Source organism: Canis aureus, chromosome 21, assembly GCF_053574225.1.
Source record: "Canis aureus isolate CA01 chromosome 21, VMU_Caureus_v.1.0, whole genome shotgun sequence".
NCBI lineage: Eukaryota > Metazoa > Chordata > Mammalia > Carnivora > Canidae > Canis > Canis aureus.
The window spans coordinates 22,675,119-22,684,138 of record NC_135631.1 but is presented as its reverse complement, the minus strand read 5'-3'; the positions used below and the strand labels follow the sequence as shown (position 1 = coordinate 22,684,138).

Genomic DNA, 9,020 nt, shown 5'->3' with positions numbered 1-9,020 from the left:
GGTGTGATCCTGGAGTCCCGGGATCCAGTCCCACGTCAGGCTCCCGGCATGGAACCTGCTTCTCCCTCCTCCTGTGTCTCTGCCTTTCTCTCTCTCTCTCTCTCTCTCTCTCTCTATGTCTATCACGAATAAATAAATAAATCTTTAAAAAAATAAAAAAAATAAATAAACCATGTCAGATCATCCAAACACTCCACTCCAAACCATTTTAGCCACTCTTTCTATGTATTCATGACTACATCTAGGAAATGAAAGGTAGATCGAATACAATGTCACTACAGCCAATAACTATAGCAAACACTCCTTCCCTCCAAAGCATTAGAAATTTGTGGTCGTGGGGCCAGGAAGCCTGAATCATAATTAAATGCAGATGTGCTATTATTTAATGCTCTTGTGGATCTAAAAGAAAGATGACCTGGGGGTCAAAGCTAGTGCCTCCCTGAGAGCCCAAGCCACACAGTTGGACTGAGGACAAATGTAGCTGTGGGAACCTGGCTGCAAAGGAAGGCTTTGGAGGAACTAAAGAGATAAGGTTGAGTTGATGGAGAGTAAATCGTCTGCCCTCATCAGAGAAAAAATAAAGGAAGGAAGGGAGGGAGAGGGGAAGAAAGAAAATGTGGGTAAATAAACAGTGATCAAAACTCAACTTGAAAACGTTAAGGAAAGTTCTATTTGTCCGGAATAAAAAGATGGAATTTGCTCCAGCGAAGTCCAGGGAATAGTGGCTGATGCAGGGATCAAAATAGAGAGGTGGAGGAAGCAAAGTCTGGCTACAAGAGACCTTTCCACTTAGAAAACTTCCTACTTAGAGCAGCACTTGCCTAGGAGACCGCAGAGGAAAACATTGTGTTTCATCATAACTGGTTCTTAGCAGCTGCAACTGGTTAGGACTGTAAACCCTGAGCACCCCAGGCATGCCTGACCTCAGGGAATCGAACTTCGAAGTATTTCTTGACCAATGGACTGCAGGTCCTGTTTAACCAGCACACAGGTTTGTGGACTTGTCCTTTCCTATCCAAGTGTTAGTTTTCAGTCCTTGATTTGGAGCAGTGAACAACTCTGGACTTTTTCCCCTTGGCAAAACCACTCAGTAAATTTCCTTTGTGATCTATGTTCCCTTGCCTGGTGAGTTAAGAAATACTTGACTTTATTTAAGCACTGTTTTTTTTTTTTTTTTTTTTTTTTTTTAAGCTGAGGAATGTGAACAAGAATGATTAAGTACTGATGTGTAAATGAGCTAAAGGTGACTCTCGTCCCCAAAACTGGATGAAGTCTGAAAAAGAACCCGCTCATGTTTCCTAGTTCTGATGTGGGGGCAGGGCGACTGAAGAGAATGGTAAGTGTGGTCTTTGTCAGTGCAGTTCTTGGATCCTTGCCACCCCTGCTGGTCCTGCACCTCCATCCCAACGCCTTTGGTTTCCTCATTATCACAACAGTGGACAACTGGAAACCCCTCCCTTCCTGCTGGAGCTGTCAACACAGCTCTTCTCTTACAACTCAGATCCCTGCTGCCAACAGCAGGGCCATATCTTGGCATTGCTTCTAGTAGACCCTATCGCAGTCACCAGGGTAACTGCCACCTCCTCTTGTTTGATAGGCATGGCCTTCAACAATCTTTTACTGCTCAGCCAAGTACCTCTCCTGGCCCCTGCTGATGTGCCCATCATATAAGGAAGACCAACATTCAATTTTGTCTGAGACTGAGGGGCTTCCAGGGATATAGGACTTTTCAGTGCTAAAATGGTAAAGTGCCAGGCAAACCAGAAGAGACTGGCATCCTGCCACCATAGTGGTTACAACTGTCACTGCTGACCTGTGTCTTAGAATTCAAGGTGGGGACAGTGGAATCAAAAGCATACTCATGTCCTAAGAAAAACTACTGAGATTGCTTTTTCCTCTGCCTTGAGGGCACTCCACTGGATACCCTGGAGAAACTCACACACCTCCATTTCCTTAGATGGAACTAAGCAACCCTAGGAAGCTGCATTTCCTCTCTGCAGTCCACCCTGTGACACTCTGTGTCTATCCCACTCTCCCCAATGCTTTTATCTTAGGGGAGGACCTATCCTCACCACCACAGCGATATGGCCCGTATTTATAATTTACTGTGATTTTTAATATGTGTGCAGTGAGATACTGTGTGGATTTCTCCCATTTTTTTTTTACTTTAAAATCTGCTAATATGTTATGCTAAATGCTAAAAGGTAAGGGATACTTCCAGATAAGTATACTTGCAGATTTTTTTTTCTCCCAAAAAAAACTCTGAAATCTTTTGAGGAGAAATTTCTTAATCTCACCAAAAACTTTTTTTTAATCAAAATGGAAATTAATTTGCTGGTTTAAAAAAAAAAATTCTTGTTTATTTATTTGACAGAGGGAGAGCACAAGCAGGGGTAGCAGCAGGCAGAGGGAGAGGGAGAAGCAGGCTCCCCACTGAGCAAAGAGCCTGACCTGGGGCTCAATCTCAGAATCCTGGGATCATGACCTGAACCAAAGGCAGGTACTTAACTGACTATGCCAACCAGGCACCCCAATTTGCTAGCTTTTATAAAAGCCACATATGCTTATTTCAAGTGCTTTAGAAAACAGAGAAAATCATATAAACTTAACCAAAAATATCCCAAATCCTACCATTCCAAGATAACCACTGTTAATATTTTTTATCAATTAGATAAAACCAATATTGTGTATGTCCTTCTAGTTTTTTTTAAAGATCTTATTTATTCATGAGAGACACACAGAGAGAGAGAGAGAGAGAGAGAGAGAGGCAGAGGGAGAAGCAGGCTCCATGCAGGGAGCCCGATGTGGAACTCCATCCTGGGACCTCAGGACCATGCCCTGGGCCGAAGGCAGGCGCCAAACCGCTGAGCCACCCAGGGATCCTTGTCCTTCTAGTTTTATCTATGCATATATATGTTCTTAGATATAGAAGGCTTTAAATAAAAATAAAATCATATAATATATACATTATGTATAAATATTGTGCATATATGCATACTATATACCTTTTCATTTATTAATATATCATGCACATCTTTCCATATCAATAAATAATAACTCACATGATAATTTTTAATGGCTGTATGGTATCCTGCAGATGTTTACACTAAGTGTTCTTTACTGGAAGTAGGGGCAGCAGAAACTTCCCAAGGAGAAACTGTTAAGAAAGCATTTTTCTTAGGGTCTATCTCCATTCATCACAGTGTTGGCACCTCTTAAAAATCTGCCCTAACTGCAATTCCCAAAAAAGTTTACAGAGTGTCCATAAAATAAAAATAAAATAAAATAAAATAAAATATCTAAAAGTGCATCTTTATCAAACATCAGCCAAAAAAAAAGGAAATAGAAAACCCAAAGGTCTGGTCTAATAGACAGTGCATCTGCAATGTACACAGAAAACCATTCCTGAAAACAAAAAGAGGCAAAAGGAGCTCAGTTGCTGACTACTGGCAGTATAAGCCTGGGAGGTGAAAGACAAATTTACAAGAGCTAAAGAAGCTAGCAGTCATGAAGGGAGCAGAGGTAAAAACCAAAAAGGAACACAGGACAGCCCCTAAGATAAGAAAAAGAAGGCAAATATGAAAAGGACTCTCCAGAACTTGAAGATTACAATAAACAATAAAGAGGAAGAGCACTAAAAAGCAAAGGTTTCAGAAAGCAGAGCAAAGTACAAATCAATACTTACGTGTTTTTGGGCAGCCCCAGTGGCTCAGCAGTTTGGTGCCGCCTTCAGCCTGGAGAGTGATCCTGGAGACCTGGGATCGAGTCCCATGTCAGGCTTCCTGCATGGAGCCTGCTTCTCCCTCTGCCCCCCTCTCTCTCTCTCTGTGTCTCTCATGAATAAATAAATAAAATTAAGAAAACTGTGTTTTCTTAAATCGGAAAAAAACTTCTAATTATGACACATTTCATATTTAAAATTTTGGATGTGATGTAATTCATATATATGTAATGAGTATACGTCTATTATAAGTAATAATAAAATCAAACACCATGGACACACCACTCAGCCTAAAAAATTAAACATTACTAATATAGGTAATGTCTTTTATGTATCCCTCCCTGACACTTTCCTCTCTCCCTCTTGCCTGCCTTTATAGGTCAGCCAAACACAAATGTTCTATAAATATTTGGAGAACAAAGTCTACATATTTTTGACCTTCACGTAAATGCTATCACATTGTTTGTTCTTTTGTAAACATGAAATCTGCCTCAGCAGAGTCCATCTGTAGGAGGTAGGGTGTGTGGATATGTCTGATGAAGTAATGGGGAAGGCCAAAGAAAGTCTCCCTGCCTGAAGGCCAAAATGTCTCCTATTAAGAACTTAAAGTGCACTATCAAACATCAGCCAAAAAAAAGGAAATAAGAGTTTCCTGGACAAGTCTACTAAACTGGTAGCAAGAAACAATACAACCTACTACAGAACAACCCATCCTACAAGAAGAAAATCCAGGCATCAACTTCGGGATCCAGAACAAAACCTAAATTACCAAAGAGAAGTGATTCTAAATGCACCCTGGGAGCTGTGATGCAGATTTGGAGTGCAAATTTAATTCCAACAGTACTGCAAAATAAAAGATTATTCTTTCTGTGTATTCTTAACACACTAGAGCCCAGACAACACTGCTTTAACATGCCATCAACAGACTGGAACCTAAAGGGGAGAGAGTCCTTCTTCCTCACTCTGCCAAGGTCAACCTTGGCCTCAGGAGGGCTTAAGATGCACTGGCAGGAGGACATGGTGAAAGCCACTGGCACCACCAGAAACACAGACAGCTTCCCTGACACCTAGCAGGGTGGAGTAGCAGCGTGCCTGGCTGTCAACTCAGATATCATTTCAATATATGGGGACACTCTACTGGAATTCTCAAAATATTTGAAAGAAAAGTTGGTAAGGGCTTGGACTTCCTGTGTCTGAGAAGCTAGTGAAATTGGGGTACTGATGCTAATGTGCCTCCTATTCATCCTCAGGCTGGTGAGGTCTGAGGAAATTTCAAGTTATAACCACATTAGCAGGTAATCCCAGGTAGAAGTAGGGTACCGCGTGGGGAATCCAGGGACAATTCAGTTTGCCTGGAACTTAGGATCTCTGGAAGTTACTGGAGGATGTCTGGAAAACTAGGTTTCTCTCAAGTTCTTTGGGACCTGGAAAGCCAAGCTAAGGGGTGTAGACTGCTAAGGCTTACTGAGTCCTGCTGAAAATGTTTTAACACACAGTGGCATGCTCAACACTGTGTTTTAGGAATATCAATTGGTCAGCAAGATAAAAAGAGGTCATAAAATGGAGAAAGTGGAGATCGGAAAAGTAGTCATAAGAAGAGTCTGGATAAATTGAAGAATAGTGGCCATGGGACAGATTCTAGAGCAACTGTGAGGTAGAATTGATGAGGCCTGGGCACTTCACCCGACACATCATTAAGTGATGTTTGCAAATCATGCTATACTATGCAAGTCAACTATGTATGAAACTTGCTGAAGTTTAATGCCTTTGGATGTAAAGCCACAAGGATACCTAGAAAATATGTCACTGTGGAATTGTCAGTGTTGCTGTAACTACAGTACGACAGCTCTAACACATACACATATTCTTCACATATATCCTATATTTCCCCCTTTTTATTTATTTAAAAGAACAAACATCTTAGAAGGAGAGAGATGAGCATGTCATTTTCCAGACCTTCAGATTGTTAGCCTGGTCGTGTGAAGAGAAATCTGAAAATTATGCTGTGCTTTATTCTAAAGAATCTGAGAAGCCAGACTTCAAGTGTCCTGTCTCCATCCAGATTGCGCATGTTGGGGCTTTGAGTGAGGTCTCAGGTGGGTCTCTGCTCACATGCCTACCAGACATAATCTGCGGTCAGGACCACTGTCCCACAGCGCTGCAGGTAAGGACACTATTTTATGTGCTGGCTGTGACACAGGAGGCTACAAGTGAAGGGCAGGCCTAGCATTTTCCTAACAAGAGAGCCATGAGCTCTGTTTTGAAAAGATTGTGTCCCCAGTTTAGAGAAAATGATTTATACATTGATTGGTCTATTCTAAGTGATTCCAAAAGAGATGAAGGAGAAAGTGGCCTCTCCAGTAATGACCCCATTCCAGCGACTCCTCTTCTGTTGAAAAGAAACCATTGAATCTTAACTGAATGGCTCATGCCCACTTGCCAATCCAGCGCCCCCTAACCTGTGTCCCATGATTATCATGTGTGAGTATGAAGAGCGTGTGGCAAGGTGGAGGAGGGGACAACTCTTTTAACTTCTTTGAACTTTAAGAGTAATACATTTATACTTTAGCCAAGAGGGTTTTTTGTTTGTTTGTTTGTTTACTTGGGTGTTTTAGAAGAACAACCCATGCTTCTTATAAAACAGGATGCAACAAAATAAAAATGCACAAAAAGCGAGAGTCCTTCCCCATCATGACCCACTCTTAATGCCAAGCTTGTCTTCTCTCTCTCCCTCTCCCTTTCTCTCATCATTCGGTACAAACTGATCTGAAAATTGCTTATGTTACTGAAAAATACCTTAAGACTATGCTTTCCTGTTAACATACGTAACTACACCTTGTTCCTTCAGATCCCTACGTGATGTTCTATAGGATGTGCACACCGTGAGGTGTGTAACCACTCTCCCAGTAACAGACATTAGGTAGTCTCCAATGTTCATTTTTACAAACAATAGTGTCCTAAATCTGTACTTGACTGTACAGTTTTGTATACCTTGATAAGTCTTCCTGTAGGATGAATTCTTAGAAGCTGGATGACAAAACCCCTCTCTCCTATCCACAACACTCCTGCACTAGCCAAATATCCGTCACACCAGCCTTCAAAGTCAGGCATCCACTGTCTCTCCTCCCCCACTCGCATCCATTCCCAACTTTCATCTACACACTGCCACTAGCCACTGGAGACAAACCATTTGTTTTATGCTCAGGGGATTCGGCCAAGCAATAAGAAGCAAAAATTAGTGTCATAAATATAGAACAAGCTTAGTCTGAGAAAGAGCCTACTGAGAAATGATGGATAAGAAAGTGGGTACTCTGAGGTCATAAAGTAGACTGAACATATTCTTAGAGTCCCCTAATGGGGACTTCGTTCTTAGTTTTGACTCCTTGTCTCAGTGCTGGGTAGAAAGAATTTCTAAATATTTTAGTAGATTCTCTTTTCTAACTAATAGCTCCTTCATTAGGCAACTTGTGCAAGGAGAAGCAGACAGGCTGGTGCCGACCGTTGGCAATGCATGTTGCAAGGTTCCTTTGCAAACCACATGTCATTTAATCCCCACACCCATCCTGGGAGGGGTAGAGGTTATGACAGGGGCTCAGCAATGATGAGGTGACTTACCCACCTAGTGAGTGAGGTCTAGGGTTCTGAGACAGGTCACCCTTACTCCGAAGCTCACGTTTCTTTCAGTCTTTGAGAAACTTGGTCATAGTCTTACTCCAGACCATTCTCTCCAGACAAGTGGTTAGGTGACCTCCTTGCACAAGTGCACCCCCTCGCTAGAATAAGAAGAGAAAATCATTGTTTCTGCTGGGTTGGACAGCAGAGACTGAGTAAAATACAACTTAGTCTCTAAAAGTCCTTTACTCCTTACAACATGTGATAGAACATGAAGGCGGAACCCAAGTTCAACTGAGGACTGAGGGATGGGCAAAGCACCACCTATTTTTAGGAAAAAGAAATTCAGGGATCCCTGGGTGGCTCAGCGGTTTGGTGCCTGCCTTTGGCCCAGCGCGCGATCCTGGAGTCCTGGGATCGAGTCCCGTGTCGGGCTTCCGGCATGGAGCCTGCCTCTCCCTCCTCCTGTTCCCTCTCTCTCTCTGTCTATGATAAATAAATAAATAAATCTTTAAAAAAAAAAAGGAAAAAGAAATTCTCAGACTGGCTCATAATGTTGAAGAATGATTAATCTTTGGTTACTTGACCTTTGAGTTAAGCAAATGGAAATAGATTAGAACTTATTTTTTTAAGAAATGTGTATTTCCAGAGAAATTCATGCCTCGCAAACAGTAAGAGCCTGTGATTATTTAGCCATTAAGACAATCCAGAGGCTCTCAAACCCATGAGCTATAAAATGATCTTGTAATTAATATAGGCCAAGAGCTTTCTCCCTGAAGCCCTTTTATTTTTTTAATATTTTAAAAATTTATTATTATTATTAATTCCAGTATAATTAAGGTACAGTGCTATATTAGTTTCAGATGTACAATATAGTTATTCAGCAATTCTATACATTACTCAGTGCTCATCATAAGTGTACTCTTAATCCCTTTTATCTGTTTCACCCAACCCCCCACCCACCTCCCCTCTGGCAACCACCAGTTTGTTCTCTATATTTGAAAGTCTGTTTTTTTGCCTCTTTTTTGTTGTTGTTCATTTGTTTTGTTTCCACATATGAGTGAAATTGTATGGTATTTGTCTTTCTCCGACTGACTTATCTCAATTGATGTTTACCCTCTAGATCTATTCATGTTGTTGCAAATGGAAAGATTTTGTTCTTTTTATGGCTGAATAATATGCCAATATCTATGTAATACTCCACATCTTCTGTATCCATTCATCTATCAGTGGACATTTGGGTTCCTCCTATACTTCAGCTATTGTAAATAATGCTGCAATAAATATAGAAGTGTATATACCTTTTCAAATTCGTGTTTTTATATTCTTTGGGTGAATACCCAGTAGTGGAATTACCGGATTATGTGGTAATTTTATTTTTAATTTTTTGAGGAACCTCCATACTGTTTATCACAATGGCTGTTACCAGTTTGCATTGCCACCAACAGCGCACAAGAATCTTTTTTCTCCATCTCTTCACCAACACTTACTGTTTCTTGTGTTTTTGATTTTAGCTCTTCTGACAGATGTGAGGTGATATCTCATTGTGGTTTTGATTTGCATTTCTCTGATGATTAGTGATTTTGAGCATCTTTTCGTGTGTCTGTTGGCCATCTGTATGTCTTCTTTGGAGAAATGTCGGTTCATGGTTCCTGCCCATTGTTTAATTGGTTTATTTGGCTTTTTG

General features: G+C 41.1%; 1 long non-coding RNA gene across 1 annotated transcript; it reads left to right on the top strand.

Annotated features, from left to right (window-relative positions):
• Nucleotides 1–863: 863 nt before the first annotated feature.
• Nucleotides 864–8,643, top strand: LOC144292761 (uncharacterized). Its single transcript, XR_013360098.1, has 3 exons — nucleotides 864–991; nucleotides 1,192–1,336; nucleotides 4,101–8,643. It is a non-coding gene; the product is annotated as an uncharacterized LOC144292761 (long non-coding RNA).
• The last annotated feature ends 377 nt before the right edge of the window (nucleotides 8,644–9,020 follow it).